Here is a 17,858-nt window from a genome sequence, read left to right as displayed (position 1 = left end):
TTTAACTTCACTGTAACACACCTAATTCAGTTCGCACATCACTGCTCTAATGCTGGTTATACAACACTTAGTTTGGCAAATAATGCCAAAATTCTTTACACAAATGATATTGGTACGCAGCTTACATTATAGTTACAACCATAGCTTTTGCATTATATTTAACGAATGTCTAAAAACTCGTCGCGACGACAAGGCGGTTGTGTCGGATTCTGCAGTTTCTCTCCACCGACTGCGCTGAGCAAAAGCATGATGGGAAACGACTTGCTGACGACACAGCTTAATCAATCAATCAATCAATCAACATTTATTTGTATAGCGCTTTACAACAACCGTCAGGTATCCAAAGTGCTTCACAACATAGAATAAAATAAACATATCACACAATAAAAACATATAAAAAAAAATTTTTTTACCGGAATTGTGTCACCACAAAGGTCCCAGCAAAGGTAAGCGGCGAGCCACACACACAGCGGCGCCATCATCCCATCATCATCCTTGATCCTTAATGCTCATTGGCTTAAACAACCGTGATGTATTGTTCTCTTTTAAAATGTCTGATTTTAAAACTCTGATATCATGTTTTTATGTGTGAATATTCCCAAACTCTCTGACAGTGCGATCTCTATATGGGTTATGTAATTTTTATGAAAACACACCTGTATTAAAGAAAAAATTATTGATAAACACGTATTTGGAATGGTATTAAATTAGCCTGGCTAACGTCAGACCAAGTCTCATTTGAGACTTGGTCTGGGAACTACATGTGCATTTTCTCGTATTTGAGGCGTGGTTTACGAATGCCCAGAGCCGTTTATTGGGTTGATAGAATGTCTATCAAAATGTCTATCAAATACGCCTGTACGTAGCTCATAGCCAATCGCTTCAATTGTACCAGATGACGTATGTAGAGTAACAGTAATTCGACGAGGAAAAAGACGATGGGTCAAAGATTTATTTGTACACGATGGCGTTTAGCGAATATTTACCGTTTGTGCAAGATAAACATGAGGGTAGAAGGTAACGTCGAGTCTGATGCCATGTTGGATCCAAAGATATAAACAAACTGCTTTGGTGTCGTCATCGTCTTGCTGCGCCCTCCCCGTTCTGTGATTGGTTCCCTTTTTCAGGGGAAAATCTTGTCCATGGTGTCCAGACTGCCTAGCAGCGTGAATAAAATCGCGCTGCGAGCAAGGCAGTATGGGGAAACCCAGGCTAGTATTAAATAACGAGTAGGCTACTTTTGGTGTCTTGTTCATTATATTTATTTTCATATAAAAGCAACAGAACTTAAATTACATCTATTAGCAACACCGTGCACGAGCGTCTATCAGTCTTTGATCTCACAGGTGTCAGATCCACTGCGAGGAGAGAGATCTGGTAGTCTTGTCTGCACTTGCACTAACGGCCGTGAGGAAGTGGTATCACTTCCTCTTTAAGCACTCGCGCTTAGTCTCACTGTGAAAGCAGACGGGAAGCACAGTATCTTCCACTCTCTCATACAAATGTCCTATTTACAGTCACTTTGTAACTTTATAACAGTGTACATTTTGTTAAAACTTTGTTGATCAGCATAATTAGCAAACTCCCTTTGAAAGTGGAGCTTTTAATCGTGATCTGTCTATCGCTTCATTCATACATGTGTTTTTCCATGCTGGAGTGAGAGAGTTGGACTTACGGTGTGTTTTTGCTCAATTTGCCTCTTTCTACTCTTCTTTAAAGGTATGTTTGCACACTTAATGGTTATTTAATTAGTTTTATGTTTCAATGTGATTGAATAGCAGTCTAAGATATAATATTTGTTTGACTAACATCGTCAGTTACCACATGGTTCAATGTTATTCAATGATACGGCATGATTGTACCAAAAAGACTTTATATCACACAATATTTACACACATTTTCTTGATGTGTTTACATGATGGAGCGTTGCAAGTATGCTTAGTATTTTTTTTTTTTTTTTTTTTGCATTAACTGTTATATTAGCCTACATAGTTGCATTTTGTGAAACACTATAATATTTTGTTGCCTACATGTATACGTGCAATTACCTACATTAATGCCTTTGAGCATTCACGCTTCCGGTGTGTTTTTGCTAATTTTGCCTCATACTACTACTATTAAGGGATAATGTACATTTAGCTGGTTGTTCTCTCAAAATAACCCCCGACACGGTGATGAGGACCCGACGCGAAGCGGAGATGTACATTATCCCGCTTATAACACGGCTACTTGCCACACGAAATATTGATCTGAGTTTAAATATTTTATATGGTCTTTAAACGCAAAGCTTCCGTGGAGAGAGCAGTTTCAGTGGCAAGTTCAAACTAGAAGGACATTTAAGAGATACAGTATACAGTCATACCACTTATTACACAGCATTTCGCTAGATAAATAACTATGGGGATAAGATACATTGATTTTTAGATTAAATAGTTTTAAAATCGTACCTGTTTGTATCTCATAATCCAACAGTGTACAAAACAATAGCCACAAAATGGCAGCATCAGCGTTTGTATGAAACAAGAGAGAGTGAGTCCGCGATACTGGATGGCTTAATTGCATAACTGTATACAAAATATTGATTCGACTGAGTTTTAATACTTAATTACACCACAGTGTTGAAAAATGCTAACTAAGTGAGTTGAGTTGGAGGAAGAGGAGAGACTGACAACAGCGACGGCTTCTGATTCAGACCGTTTGATCTCGCTCTCATTAAAAGTGTAAAAGCTTCACACAAATGCACGCTGCAGATTACTATTATAGACTTATTTTGCTGCGGTATACAGTGTTTCCCACAGGATTTTGTGAGACTGTGGTGGGTGCAGACATCCCAACCTGCAAAAAGTCATTTCAGGGAGGTATCCCTATTCACCACAGAACATGACTTTACTTGTATACCGAAATACAGCTGAATATAATAGAACAATTAATGAATAAAATAACTATTTACATACACGCCAAATGTAGCCTACATGTAGGCCTAGGCCTATTTCCTATGCCTTTTGCTTTTTCTGCGCTTTGTTGCTGCTTGCTTCGCAGATTTGAGCAACTTTCCAGAAACCTCAACCTCATAGCACTCTGTGTCAATGAATTTGTTTATCTTGCAAGACATCAGATTCACAAGTGTTTGGTGAGACATCTGACTCCTAAATTCTGTCTTGATGTGACGCACAATGCTGAATGCCCTTTCCACATCACAGTTAGAATTTGGCAGCACCAGTAGCACCTTCATCAGCTGACAGATCTCCCTGAATCTCAACTGCCCTGCGCTCACAGATCTTACTTTGGACAGCTTCCCCCAGAACTCATCGACTGGTAAATTCTTGTAATTTGGCACCAGTGCTTCCAGGTTAGTTGAGACATAATCCAGGATTTCTAAATGGAGTTGTTCTCTGGCATCTGCCTTCATCACATTTGGAAATCTCTCTGCCAAAGTCAAAATTTGCTCTGGTTCCACATCATCTTGGTTCTCTGGATTGACCACTGACAGATTTGTCAAGATTTGGTCTCTCATTGGGAACTTTTCTTTTACTTTTTGAAAGCTTCTGACATAGAATGCTCTGGCATCTTTGAAGAATTGCTTTGTCTTGTGAGTGGAGAGTGCTTCTTCACTTAGCAAATGCCTCCTCGCCAAGAACCCGACAAAAAGTTCCCTCTGTCCCTCTGTCTCCCTGTGTCATAGCGCTCCTGTGTCTAGATAGACTTAACTGATTAATTTGGTTCGAGAGAAGGGATAAACAGCCCGGCCACACTGACAATTGATTGGTTGATTTGCCGAAACAGGCCAATCAGGATGCTCTCTGTCTTACAAGCGCTTGATGAGGCGTACACACACACACACACACACACACACACACACACACACTCTCTGCCGTGCGCGCTACACGGTTTGGAGTCTCTGTCTCGCATGCACGCTCTTGCTTGCTAACTCTAGATTCCGGGAGATTTTAACTCATTTGCGGGAATCAGGGAGCCGCTATCAATATGTGGGAGACTCCCGGAACTTCCGGGAGACTTGGGATGTCTGTGGGTGGACATTGGTTCCTCTAAGACCATTTTGTACATTTGTACATTACATCATTGTACCATTGTACATTGTACATGATGTACATTACATCAATCTGGTGTTTTTTTGAGAGTTCAAAATGAAGAGCTCCAACCCATGTTCAGTGTGCAAAAGTCTGTATATTGACTTGTACCTGAACTTTAACGGGGGCTCTAAAGCTCATGCGCTAGACATGTGCAGATCAGCTCTAAGGCTGGTGACACACTGGCTGCGTGGCGTGAGCGTGGCGTTTCTGTTGCGTGTCAGCTGCGTGGCGTGTGCGTGGCGTTTTCCATGTCTTTGCACACCAGAAGCGTGTCTGACGCGGCGCTGCTGCTGCTAGATGACATATGATAAGCCTTGGTGATATATTCGACATATGGGGAGAGAGTTGTGGAAGGATACTTCATGTTAAACATAAATATATAGCAGCAAAGACAACGTCGGCAGTGTTGACGACAAAATAGGCTATAGAATATTTCGTTCTGTATTGACAGGTGCTGTATTTGAAAATCAATAATATTTTTTTTTCAATTGCATTTGTAGCAGGTTGATTGATTGCAGCTGTGTCAATCACACTCTCTGGACCAATCAGGACGTAACTGCATGCTATATGGGCAGAGGGTGAGCCCTCGTGTCACTCTATGTTGTTGTTGTCAGAGGCGCACTTTCGCTGTGGGTCCTCTCGCGTTCGTGGTGCAGTCGCGGTTATTGGACAGGTAATACAGCGTGGCTAACTTTCTCATTGCCTAGAGACCGTGTTAGTGTTGCAATTGGCATTGCAGTGTGTGATTGTCTTTTTGCAGTGTTTCTCCTGTCTCAAACCCGATCTTTCCTGTAACGGAACCGGGTTGCGTTGTGCTGCTGGTAGGTTGAATCTGCTTCCTTTTTTTTTTATATTTGCGTGACTGAGTGTAATGGGCCGTTTTATTGTAGGCTTCGTGTAGCTGTACTAACGACACGGTCGGTCTATAGATGTGAAGCTCCCTGACAGGTATGTTTGTATGCCTGTCGGTATTGCATGTATATGTTTGTTCATGTATCGTCATTGAATGTGATTTGTTTATATACGTCAGGACCGTGAAGCGCTTGCTGGCGCCGGTGTCTATATGAGTTTCTCCCTTCCTGCCATGCTGCTGTTTTGTCTCTACGGATTGCTGTTTCAACTGATTTCTGCTTAACTATGGACCATTGAAAGCTATACGAGCTCACTCTGGGTTCTGAACGCACCTATGCACTTTACAGCGAGGGATTCGTCGCGCACAACATTTTACTAGTATCTCAGTGACTGACACAGACGATAACTGTGCCATTCTGTGGCTCGCCTGTGTTTATTAGTGTGTGTGTGTGTGTGTGGCTTTTGTTGTTTGATAAATACTTTTGATTAGTTTATATATATTTCTTTGGTTTAAGTGTCTATAAAGATTTTCCTTTTTTTTGTGTGTTTTCATCGATTGATGGTTTGTTTTTTTCTGTCTTGACAAATACTTTCGATTAGTTTATATATTCTTTGGATTAAGTATTTATAAAGAAGATTTTCTTTTTGTTTTTTCATTGATTTACGGTTTATTGGTTATTTTTCTGTCTTTAACTGAATGTTCTTCTTTTAGTGCTGAGTGCCGGAAGTGGTGGTATCGGTGTCCTCGGTGGTGGTGTCTCCTCCTGTGTGCTGTGTTTTCCCTTTTTTGGTGTGTTTTGGAGTTTGGTTATTTTATTGTGTGTATATGTGTGATCAGGGAATCCTTAACCCCTGAGATCCCACAACTTTGACCCGGTTTCCTCCACTGGTAAGGCCTCAGCACTCCCATTTTCTTTATTTTTTTCTTTATTTCTTGTGAATGATACTTTATATTTGATTTTAATGGTACAAATAAAATTGTTTTACTGGAACTACGTCTCTGGCTTCGTGCATGAATCGAACCTGTGTGCTTTCTGGAAATATTATGTTTACTTGAGTCATCAAACTAGTCTAATTCTATTTCCCGGGGCGAAACTCCCCGGGTGGCGTAGTCGGTGTCTTCATTAAAATTTAAGACCTTGAATAGGTAGAAAAGTCGCACTCGCCACAATCTGGCGCAGTCGGCAGGATTTTCATGCATTTTTGGAAAGCCATTGACGTTTGTTCTTGTATTCCTGTTTGTGTAATTATTTGTACAGTGGATTATTGTGTTTAATCTTGTTTTCTTTTGGTGTTTAGAGACAAAACAGCAGCTGGCTTCACTCGTTTTGCGGCGTGTGACGAACTGTGGTTATCCTTTGCGGCTCCATTGTACCAGTGGGGTTTAAGTTATGGGTGAGGAGCTACAGGAGTTGAGGGAGCTAGTCATCCAGTTAAGATCGGATAATGAGAGGATGCGTCTGGAGCAGAATGTTAATGCTGCTGGCCCTAGCGCTGCGGCCCCTCCTATACCTACGGTTAATGTCCCTGTTACTGAGCGACTGATTGTTGTACCTCGAGATCGAAAGTGTCCCACGTTTCGGGGTAGGTCAGGTATAGGGCTTACAGAGTGGCTTGACGAGGTTCAGGCATGTATGAGGGCACGTTACCTGTCTGTTTCCGATCAGGCCTTTTTTTTGTTCGACCATTTGGAGGGCGAAGCGCGTGAAGAGATAAAGCATCGACCCAGTATAGAGCGAGGTGACCCGGCTAAAATTATAGCGGCATTGCAAGAATTGTATGGTTGTTATGAGTCCTATGTGGCCCTTCAGGAGGCATTCTTTTCTAGACGGCAGCAGGAAGGAGAAACACTGCAAGAGTTTTCGCTTGCCCTGATGAGTCTTATGGCATCCGTAAAGCAGAACGCCCCGAGTGGCGTGCCAAATTCCGAAGTACTTCTGCGCGATCAGTTTGTGGAACACGTACTTGAGGGTGCTCTTCGCCGTGAGTTAAAACAGTTGGTGCGGCGGAAGCCCACTGCGGCTCTGCTCGAGGTTAGGAGCGAGGCTATTCGTTGGGAGCGTGAGGGGTCGCCTGGACTTGCTCGCGGCCGAAGTAATTCTGTCCCCTCTGCCTTGGGCATGCAGTTCGGAGTCCAGGGTGGTCCTCAGGGCTTGGGTACCACCATTCAGGCGTCTGAGTTGAGTGAGATGAGAGAAATGTTGAAGTTACAGCAAGAGCAGTTAAACCAGCTTACTCAAAGTATTTCTCTCTTACAGAATTCCCAGCCACACAACCGGCCATTTTATAAAGGCCCTGTAATATGTCGGCGCTGTCAGCAACCGGGTCACTTTGCCAGGGAGTGCGAGGGGATACGTGCTCCACCTAACACTTCGTCTGTTTTGCCCGCCTCCCAACCGCCTGGTAGGCAGTTGCGTTATTTTCCGTCTTCGGAAAACTAGCGCCCGCTGAATTGCAGAGTCACAATTCGGGGGGGGCAGTCATTGGCTCGGAAGTTATTCCAAGTGTTTTGGAAAGAGGGCCTATGTTGATTTCCTCTTGTCCACATTTGAACGTGATGATGGGAGGGGTTGACGTCCCTTGCTTGGTGGACACTGGATCCATGGTGTCTACTGTTACAGAGAGCTTTTTCCTTCAGCATTTTGAGCCGTGGGGTGGAGAGAGACTTCAGTCGTGTCACTGGCTGCAGCTCCGAGCAGCCAATGGGTTGGCCATCCCTTATATCGGCTACCTGGAGTTGGATGTTAAACTTTGTAGTAAGTTAATGACAAGGTGCGGGGTGCTGGTGGTTAAAGACCCCGCCGGTGATATGCCACTCCATGTCCCTGGTGTGATGGGAATGAATATCATCCGCAGGTGCTACAGAGAGCTGTTCGGCCAGTATGGGTTGGCCTTGTTCAACTTACCCTCGGTATCTGGGGCTCCGGAGCCTGTGGTGAAGGCATTGCAGCGATGTCACCAGGCCAGTGAGCAGGCCCCTCGGGATGTTCCAGGTAGGGTGAAGGTTCGAGGTAGTAAGTCCTGCCGCATCCCTGGTGGCACAATGAAGATCATCGCTGCAACCTGTTCAGAGGAGTACTCTGGTCGTCCGGTACTGTTCGAACCCCTGGACTTCGGTTTACCGGCTGGACTGTTGGCCTCCCCAGCCCTGGTTCAGGTGGCTGGAGGTACTGCCTACATCCCTATTGTGAATGTTGGGGCCATCGATGTGATGCTGTACCCGCGCACTGTGGTGGGTACCCTGGATAAGGTTCGTGTGGTCAGCTTGCCTACTGGGGTCACCGAGGTGCCATCTGTGGTTGCCACAGTGAGGTCTCAAGCTGTTTCTTCCGGGGTACAAGACCAGATCGAGATCATGGACTTGTCCTCATTACCCGCGGAAGAGCAGGGCCGGGTGCGGTCCTTTTTACAGGAATATATCCCTGTCTTTGCTACTCATGATGGTGACTTGGGCTGTACAGATCTGATTGCTCATGACATCCCGCTTTTGGACGAAACTCCTGTTCGGCAACGCCATAGGCGTATCCCTCCTTCGGAGTATGAGTTGGTTAAAGATCACATCAACCAACTTTTGGAGACACAGGTAATTCGGGAGAGCAGTAGTCCCTATGCTAGTCCCATTGTGTTAGTGAAGAAAAAGGATGGAAGCATGCGTATGTGCGTTGATTACAGACAACTCAATAACAAAACGAGAAAGGATGCTTTTCCTCTTCCGCGCATCGATGAGTCCCTGGATGCTTTGACGGGTGCCCGCTGGTTTTCGACTTTGGATTTGGCCAGCGGCTATAATCAGGTCCCTGTGTCTGAGGCTGATCGACCCAAGACGGCATTCTGTACTCCATTTGGTCTTTTCGAATGGAATCGAATGCCGTTTGGGCTGTGCAATGCTCCAAGTACTTTCCAGAGGCTGATGCAACGTATATTTGGTGACCAACAGTGCCAATCGTTGCTCTTGTATCTTGACGACATTGTGGTTTTCTCGTCCACGGTTGAACAGCATCTGGAGAGGTTGGAGGTAGTGCTGGGAAGGCTTCAGCAACAGGGCCTGAAGGCCAAGCTCAGCAAATGTGCATTCTTCCAACAGAAAGTGCGCTACTTGGGCCATGTCATTTCGGACAAAGGCGTCTCCACAGACCCCAGTAAGGTGCAGGTGGTGGCAAATTGGCCACCCCCTACCACTATCCCAGAGTTGCGGTCGTTCCTCGGTTTTGCTAGTTATTACCGCCGTTTTGTAGAGGGATTCGCCAAGCTGGCGGCCCCTCTGCATAGGCTGGTAGCTCAACTAGGGGGCACCAAGTTGAAGAGAAGAGCAGAACTGTCTGTGGGAGGACATTGGACGGAGCAATGCCAGTGCAATTTTGAGGCCCTTAAGATCAAACTTGTAACGGCACCAGTGCTTGCTTACGCCGATTTCTCATTGCCATTTATTCTTGAGGTTGATGCAAGTTATGGGGGACTTGGGGCAGTGCTCTCCCAGGAGCAGTTGGGCAAGGTTAGACCGGTGGCTTATGCCAGCCGAGGTCTGAGGCCCACTGAGCGCAACATGCAAAACTACAGCTCCATGAAGCTGGAGTTTTTGGCGCTCAAGTGGGCCATGACCGATAAATTCAGGGAGTATCTGCTGGGTCATAAATGCGTTGTCTTTACGGACAACAATCCCCTTAGCCATTTGTCCTCTGCGAAGCTTGGGGCTACCGAGCAACGCTGGGCAGCGCAGCTGGCCTCCTTCGATTTTGAAATCAAATATCGATCGGGGAGGAGTAATAGAAATGCAGATGCCCTGTCCCGTCAACATCCTTTTGGTAGACAGGACCTAGAGACTATGGTTCCTGGTATGTTACTCCCAGACCCTTTACAGCATGTCCCAGTTGAAGCAGTTCAAGCTGCTGTTGTTTCCTTGCCAGAATACACTCTGTTAGATCTTAGTGGCCTACAACAGGCAGACCCAGTCATTAAAGAGGCCCTGGTCTTCTGGCAGAAAGGATGTCGTCCCAATGGTGAGGAGCGGAAGGCGGTTTCACAACCTGCCTTGGTATTGCTCCGCCAGTGGGACCGCTTGATGGAAAAGGACGGGGTCTTATATCGTCAGACCTTCCGCCCTGATGGCCTTGAGGTAGTGTTCCAGTTAATTCTGCCAGCTTCCTTAAGGGAAGAGGTTTTGACTAAAGTCCACCAAGACCATGGTCACCAGGGCGTGGAAAGAACACTGGAGCTTTTACGACGGCGGTGTTACTGGCCAGGTATGTCCTCTGCGGTCGCACAATGGTGCCGGGCCTGTGAGAGGTGCCAAGTGGCTAAGGACACCCAACCAGCCGCTCGTAGCTTTATGGGGCATCTATTGGCTTCAAGGCCAAATGAGATTGTGGCTATGGATTTCACAGTGTTGGAACCGACATATAACGGGTTGGAGAATGTCCTTGTCATGACTGATGTTTTTAGCAAGTACACGCTTGCGGTACCCACCCGTGACCAGAGAGCCTCTACCGTGGCTCAGGTTCTGGTGACGGAATGGTTCTCTAAGTTTGGTGTTCCTGCTCGTTTACATTCAGACCAGGGTCGCAACTTTGAGAGCGCTCTGATCCAGCAGCTCTGTGGGCTCTATGGTATTGAGAAGTCTCGGACCACTCCGTACCATCCATCTGGTAATGGTCAGTGCGAGCGCTTCAATCGCACTCTGCACAACTTATTGCGCACCTTTCCGGTGTCTCGTAAGCGGGATTGGAGTTCCTGTCTGCCACAGGTGCTGTACTCATATAACACCACCCCTCACCAGGCCACTGGGGAGTCTCCTTTTCTGTTGATGTTTGGGCAAGAGCCCAGGCTCCCGGTCGATTTCTTGTTAGGTCAAGTACAGGATCCTTGTAGTGGCAGTACCCATGAATGGATCCAGGAACATCAGACCCGCTTACGGATAGCCTTTGAAGGGGCTGGGGAAAGGTTAAGGTGTGCGGCTGAGCGTCGCAAGAGGAATTATGATCAGCATGTTCGAGATCATCCCTTGGAAGTAGGGCAGCTGGTGTGGTTGCGGAACCTCAGTACCCGGGGTCGTCATAAGATCCAAGATCTGTATGATCCTATGTCATACAGGGTCCTGAGGGCACCGGCCGAAGGTGGAGCTGTGTACACCATAGCGCCGGTGGATAATCCGACTAAGTTTAGGCATGTTAATCGTGCCCTGCTGAAGGCTGTGGTTAGGTCAGACCCTTCTGGTGGCCCCGTTGTCCCTCTGTCATCCCCCTTAGATCACTATGAGTCGGAAGAGGAGTGCTTTGGTGACAATGATGTACTAGTTCTCGGACCGGAGCCTCCTGTGGTAGAACCAACTCGAACCAACCCAGCATCCCCGGTTTTGGAGACCGTCAGGGCTCCTGGTACCGCGGACGCAGTTCCATTGGCCACCCTTCCTGATTCCGGCGAAGTGGCAGTTCGGCGGACAGCCCGATCAACAGCAGGCCACCATTCTAATATCAATCGCCTCCCGAGGGCCGTGGGGGGGGCCACAGATGGTGCAGTGGACCTTCCGGACTCCCTGGCTAATTCTGTATTGGCCTTCTCGAGACCATGGACGTAGCTGGGGTTAAAACCTGTGGTGTGCTTAATCGTCGGGGCGACGATTCAAAGGTTGGGGTAGATTGTAGCAGGTTGATTGATTGCAGCTGTGTCAATCACACTCTCTGGACCAATCAGGACGTAACTGCATGCTATATGGGCAGAGGGTGAGCCCTCGTGTCACTCTATGTTGTTGTTGTCAGAGGCGCACTTTCGCTGTGGGTCCTCTCGCGTTCGTGGTGCAGTCGCGGTTATTGGACAGGTAATACAGCGTGGCTAACTTTCTCATTGCCTAGAGACCGTGTTAGTGTTGCAATTGGCATTGCAGTGTGTGATTGTCTTTTTGCAGTGTTTCTCCTGTCTCAAACCCGATCTTTCCTGTAACGGAACCGGGTTGCGTTGTGCTGCTGGTAGGTTGAATCTGCTTCCTTTTTTTTTTATATTTGCGTGACTGAGTGTAATGGGCCGTTTTATTGTAGGCTTCGTGTAGCTGTACTAACGACACGGTCGGTCTATAGATGTGAAGCTCCCTGACAGGTATGTTTGTATGCCTGTCGGTATTGCATGTATATGTTTGTTCATGTATCGTCATTGAATGTGATTTGTTTATATACGTCAGGACCGTGAAGCGCTTGCTGGCGCCGGTGTCTATATGAGTTTCTCCCTTCCTGCCACGCTGCTGTTTTGTCTCTACGGATTGCTGTTTCAACTGATTTCTGCTTAACTATGGACCATTGAAAGCTATACGAGCTCACTCTGGGTTCTGAACGCACCTATGCACTTTACAGCGAGGGATTCGTCGCGCACAACATTTTACTAGTATCTCAGTGACTGACACAGACGATAACTGTGCCATTCTGTGGCTCGCCTGTGTTTATTAGTGTGTGTGTGTGTGTGTGGCTTTTGTTGTTTGATAAATACTTTTGATTAGTTTATATATATTTCTTTGGTTTAAGTGTCTATAAAGATTTTCCTTTTTTTTGTGTGTTTTCATCGATTGATGGTTTGTTTTTTTCTGTCTTGACAAATACTTTCGATTAGTTTATATATTCTTTGGATTAAGTATTTATAAAGAAGATTTTCTTTTTGTTTTTTCATTGATTTACGGTTTATTGGTTATTTTTCTGTCTTTAACTGAATGTTCTTCTTTTAGTGCTGAGTGCCGGAAGTGGTGGTATCGGTGTCCTCGGTGGTGGTGTCTCCTCCTGTGTGCTGTGTTTTCCCTTTTTTGGTGTGTTTTGGAGTTTGGTTATTTTATTGTGTGTATATGTGTGATCAGGGAATCCTTAACCCCTGAGATCCCACAACTTTGACCCGGTTTCCTCCACTGGTAAGGCCTCAGCACTCCCATTTTCTTTATTTTTTTCTTTATTTCTTGTGAATGATACTTTATATTTGATTTTAATGGTACAAATAAAATTGTTTTACTGGAACTACGTCTCTGGCTTCGTGCATGAATCGAACCTGTGTGCTTTCTGGAAATATTATGTTTACTTGAGTCATCAAACTAGTCTAATTCTATTTCCCGGGGCGAAACTCCCCGGGTGGCGTAGTCGGTGTCTTCATTAAAATTTAAGACCTTGAATAGGTAGAAAAGTCGCACTCGCCACACATTCATATTTGCATTTATGTCAAACCCTAGACTCTTTCAAACATCAAAATGACATTTATTAATATGTATTCGTGTCAAAATGTCATATAAACATCTTTTCCTATTCAATTTTGCTTGGAAACGCTTCTATACGTTACTGTATATGAAGCATGCAGGTTTTTATCATATGGGCAATGATAATATTATTAATCTTCCTCCTTTCATAATTTATACATATTTAAGTAGACTAAACATTTTAACTCAAACATTTGCGATTTGCATGTCGATTGCAATGCTCAAATCTGAACGAGAATGATAGCGATAGCATCCTAACCATCTAAAACTAGCATGTTAGTGTTTACTAGCTACCAGATTGATAATTCGCTCATCTACTAGCTGATTCATGAAGATAAATGGAGGACCAGATAGTTTCCGTAACGTAGCCAGGCAGACAACAGATTAGAAAAACTAAAGATAGTATGCAAGCAATTTACTTACTAGTTAAACAGCATGACGGCCAAGTCAGCATCGGTCTGGTGGTAACACTCCATAAGCTCACGTCAGCGAGCAAACGCTCGACCAATATTGATCCTCGTCCTGCCTTTCAGTTTATCACTCTCCCTTTTCCTCTTCCGACTCTACTCCGACAAAACCTTGGACTTCTTATATTTCGCTGCTGCTTCAGCCATGACAAAAACAGACGCACGAAAACAAACGCGCTGATTGGCCTGTCACGGCCGAATTTGAGGAAGTGGTGGGCGAAGTGACGTATGCCGTAAAGCAGTCGAATTTTGTAGTTCTTCTTGTGCTTTGGTTACTACCCGCACCGCGAAGTTACATAGTGCCAGTAAAAGCTATACAGACCCCGTCAGGCTCTGGCAGACATCTCATTCAACCTATTGTAAGTCGATGTACCATCACAAGGGTCTTGGAAATATATTATTTTCAATAAGGTTGAAAAACTACATGTTGTTACTTTAAGTGGCGTTAAAGGGGGGGTGAAATTCTCATTTTCACTCAAATCTCCTGTTAATCTTGAGTACCTATAGAGTAGTATTGCATCCTTAATATCTCCAAAAAGTATTTAGTTTAATTATATTTATAAAAGACAGATAGGCTGTACCGAATATTTCCGGAAAAAATCGAGCAGCTGGAGGCGGGCCGTGTGCTATACTGTCTATGGCCGTGTGGGCGAAGCTAACGCTGTGAGCTAACGCACCACACTAACAACACAGAGACTTTTGAAGCAGATACCAGTTTTACTCACCGGTTCCAATCACGACCGCGAACCTTTATCATTGCGACTGCTCGATCCATTAGATGCATTAGACAATCTGCAAATCCGTCGATCTGGGCTTTGTTTATAAAACAATCATCTCGACTCGAAATGCAGGGAACAAAGTCTTACACAGCTCCGTTGATGCTCTGAAAAAACAAACTCCATCCACTGGTCCGTTAACACTGGGTTCTTTGGGAATATGTGCATGGTTGTCTTGCCCTGGCATCCAAAAACACACTTCTTTGGTGACATTGCATGACTTCCAAAAGCCTCAGCCGAGCAGAGCGCTCTGATGGCGAACTGCTTTCACTGTCTGTCTGGTCTACGAGTGCGCGCGCGCCTGCGCAGAAGTGCCCTTAGGACCCATATAAGGAAATTCCGCCCTATCTTACGTGAGATAGAGCCATACTCGAAAAAAACTTTCCGAAACTTGTGACAAACCGGAAGGACAATTTTTGGCACAGAAATACTCCTTCAAACATACAATTTAATTTTTGAAACTTTGTCCATGTTTAGCATGGGAATCCAACTCTTTAACAGTGTAAAAAACTCAGTATGCATGAAATAGAATTTCACCCCCCCCCCCCTTTAAGTACTATGTACTTACATAAAAAAATAAGTACAATGTACTTATTGTGTTCATGTTGTATTGTAAAACACTTTTGCTGCTATTGAGGTGTGATACAGGTAAGGTTAAGACAGGTGTGGTAGATTGGGTAGGTTTAAGGGTGAGTTAAGGTGTAAGGGAAGGGTAAACTGTGTAATTAAAAATGTAATTACATAAATTAATTACAGCTGTAATACATGCAGGAATTTTTAAAATGTAATTACAATGTAAAAACATAGTTACACAATAAGTACATTGTATCAAATTATTAATTTCAAAGTAAGTACATAGTACTTAAAGTCACTTAATATAAAGTGGGACCAATTTAGCAGTTTATCCGCGAATCACATGCGTGCCGATCCGTGGGCCAGCTGGTCTGTATGGATCAACTGCGATACGTTGCACCCCTAATGTATAGGCAATTCATCTCCCCAAATTACACAGTAAAAATCTGACCCTGTCAAAAAAGGTGTAGTGCTTTCTGCATTTGGGTCGGGTCATGTTCACACCTTATGCCTAGTTCACACTACAGGATTTTAAGCCTGATTTAAAGGGATAGTTCACTTTGAAATTAATTTTTGATATGTTTTAGCTTACCTCAAGGGCATCCAAGATGTAGGTGTCTTTGTTTCCGCAGTAGTTTCAATTTTGATATTTTTAGGTCAAACCGTTCTTGTCTGTCAGTCATATAATGCAGGTCGATGGTCACTGTCTCAAAACACAAGCACAGAGTCCAAATTAAAACAATTCCCCATCATCCAAATGAAACAATTCCCCATCATAAGTACACATTGATGGCCTAAGACACGAAACGAGCGGTTTGTGTGAGAAAACGAACAGTATTTATATTGTTTTTACCTCTTGTAACCACAGCCACGTCCAAGTGATCTGAGGGCGCGGGCGCTTCGGTCTGCGCAAGCGCCGGAAGTGATCTCTCGCGCCTGTACGTCACTCATTGTTTACACAGAGATTTCGGAAGTGTTACCTTTCACTGTGAAGATCTAAACCTATTTAGATATAACGTTACAGGAAATCGCAATGGAAGACGATTTCGATATATCAACAGACAACGTTGAATTTTTTTGAACCAGAATACATAGAGCAAGAACTCAGAGCGATGGAGGAAGCATCCGCTGCAGCAGCACGTCTTCAAGCCTCAGAGAGACAGAGATCTCTTCAAAATTGGTGGTGTTCTTGTAGCAAGTGTTGTGAGATGCCAACAGAAGTGGAGAGCATATGTTGTCAGCTTTACAAATAGAAAGCACACATACAAAGACGTTGTTCACATACCTCCGTTGGATGCGAAAACATCATAGGCACAGCTGATGATGTCAGTACTAAGCGATCCACTCCTTGGTTTATAAAATCATCAGGGGAAAAATGATCGCTGCAGACCCTCCTCAACTTTAGTAAGTTTATGGGTGTGTTGATATCCAGCCGAAGAGCGATCAACCATAACTTCAAGAGAAAAGGCTCATAAATTGGGAATTCGTGAAAACACCACTCCCGGATGAGTTCGCGCGAGCATACGTAATTGTTTTCTTTTACGACGGTTGAAACATCCCGGATAAGCGCAAATTAGTACCATTTCTATTAGCCGTCTTACCTACAATCTCTGTTCTGTGTAAACAGTGAGTGACGTACAGGCGCGAGAGATCACTTCTGGCGCTTGCGCAGACCGAAGCGCCCGCGCCCTCAGATCACTTGGACGTGGCTGTGGTTACAAGAGGTAAAAACGATATAAATACTGTTCGTTTTCTCACACAAACCGCTCGTTTCGTGTCTTAGGCCATCAATGTGTACTTATGATGGGGAATTGTTTAATTTGGACGATGGGGAATTGTTTTAATTTGGACTCTGTGCTTGTGTTTTGAGACAGTGACCATCGACCTGCATTATATGACTGACAGACAAGAACGGTTTGACCTAAAAATATCAAAATTGAAACTACTGCGGAAACAAAGACACCTACATCTTGGATGCCCTTGAGGTAAGCTAAAACATATCAAAAATTAATTTCAAAGTGAACTATCCCTTTAAGCCCGATTTGCAAGTTAACGAGCTCACCGACAGGTCGGGCTGTAATTGCGCGCAAATATGCGGGTGATCCGCGCTCGCCAATCTTTATGTGTGAAATACTTAACGACGCATCAAAAACCCTCACTGACACATCGCCGACGCCAGAAAAATATCTAGCATGCCAAATATCTGGAATTGTCGGCCGACTCGATAGCCTGTGGTGTCACGTGTCGCGACGAGCAACAGCCAATGATCATCTTGTTATGACATTACAAAAGCCCTTTGTATTTGTAACCATCGTTGCCAAACCACAACAGGCAGCTGCTTTTTCATTATAATGTTTTACTCACTTCCAACTCTCTCTGACAGACAATCCCTGCTGCCCGCGCATGCTTATCAATCCTTTCACCCATTTTTTTTTTTCAGGGTTCTAAACAGATCATTGCACAAACAATATATATATATATATATATATATATATATATATATATATATGGGGTGTGCCGGTTTCAGAATTGGTGACGGTTATGACGTGAGTCAAATGACATAACTGATCGGTTATTATATTGCCTATTTGCTTTTTATTTTTTAAATACATGCAATTGGTTGATGAAACATTTATTAAAATTAAGATACAATTTGTACAAAACGAAATTCGCTTTAAATAAATGCTTTCTACAAAGCAAAGTGGTAAAAATCATGTCTCACGATTTACAAAACAAAACTTTATTAAGTGGTAAAAACCCAATATATTGCGCATCTTATGATCCTATCTTTTATTACAATTGTTTTTGAGCTAAAATGTAATACACATCATATATACACACTGTATATGTTTCTTTTATCAAACATGTTTGGGGCCAGTAATCA

At 44.2% G+C, this 17,858-nt stretch overlaps 5 protein-coding genes and 2 long non-coding RNA genes across 14 annotated transcripts in view; all 7 read left to right on the top strand.

Moving 5' to 3' along the window:
* Positions 1-17,858, top strand: part of LOC309500972 (uncharacterized protein) — an 87,899-nt gene that overhangs the window by 30,491 nt on the left and 39,550 nt on the right. The gene's annotated exons all lie outside the window — the stretch shown is intronic.
* LOC309501372 (uncharacterized protein) overlaps positions 1-17,858 on the top strand; it is a 137,629-nt gene that overhangs the window by 97,370 nt on the left and 22,401 nt on the right. The gene's annotated exons all lie outside the window — the stretch shown is intronic.
* Positions 1-17,858, top strand: part of LOC309501807 (uncharacterized protein) — a 116,617-nt gene that overhangs the window by 82,471 nt on the left and 16,288 nt on the right. The window lies entirely within an intron of this gene.
* LOC309498809 (uncharacterized protein) overlaps positions 1-17,858 on the top strand; it is a 266,922-nt gene that overhangs the window by 245,981 nt on the left and 3,083 nt on the right. The window lies entirely within an intron of this gene.
* LOC309508460 (uncharacterized protein) overlaps positions 719-17,858 on the top strand; it is a gene marked incomplete at its 3' end in the record, with an annotated part of 39,080 nt that continues 21,940 nt past the window's right edge. The window contains exon 1 of the mRNA XM_082183104.1: positions 719-1,719. The remainder of the gene's footprint in view (positions 1,720-17,858) is intronic.
* Positions 4,709-5,188, top strand: LOC309477182. The gene is made up of 3 exons (XR_014198563.1): positions 4,709-4,764; positions 4,852-4,912; positions 4,982-5,188. It is a non-coding gene; the product is annotated as an uncharacterized lncRNA (long non-coding RNA).
* Positions 11,699-12,377, top strand: LOC309508908. Its single transcript, XR_014209739.1, has 3 exons — positions 11,699-11,754; positions 11,842-11,902; positions 11,972-12,377. It is a non-coding gene; the product is annotated as an uncharacterized lncRNA (long non-coding RNA).

The sequence above is a fragment of the Leuciscus leuciscus genome (genome assembly GCF_965113295.1).
Source record: "Leuciscus leuciscus genome assembly, chromosome: 1".
Taxonomy (NCBI): domain Eukaryota; kingdom Metazoa; phylum Chordata; class Actinopteri; order Cypriniformes; family Leuciscidae; genus Leuciscus; species Leuciscus leuciscus.
The sequence above is the reverse complement of the archived record's forward strand: the minus strand, read 5'-3'. Positions and strand labels throughout refer to the sequence as shown.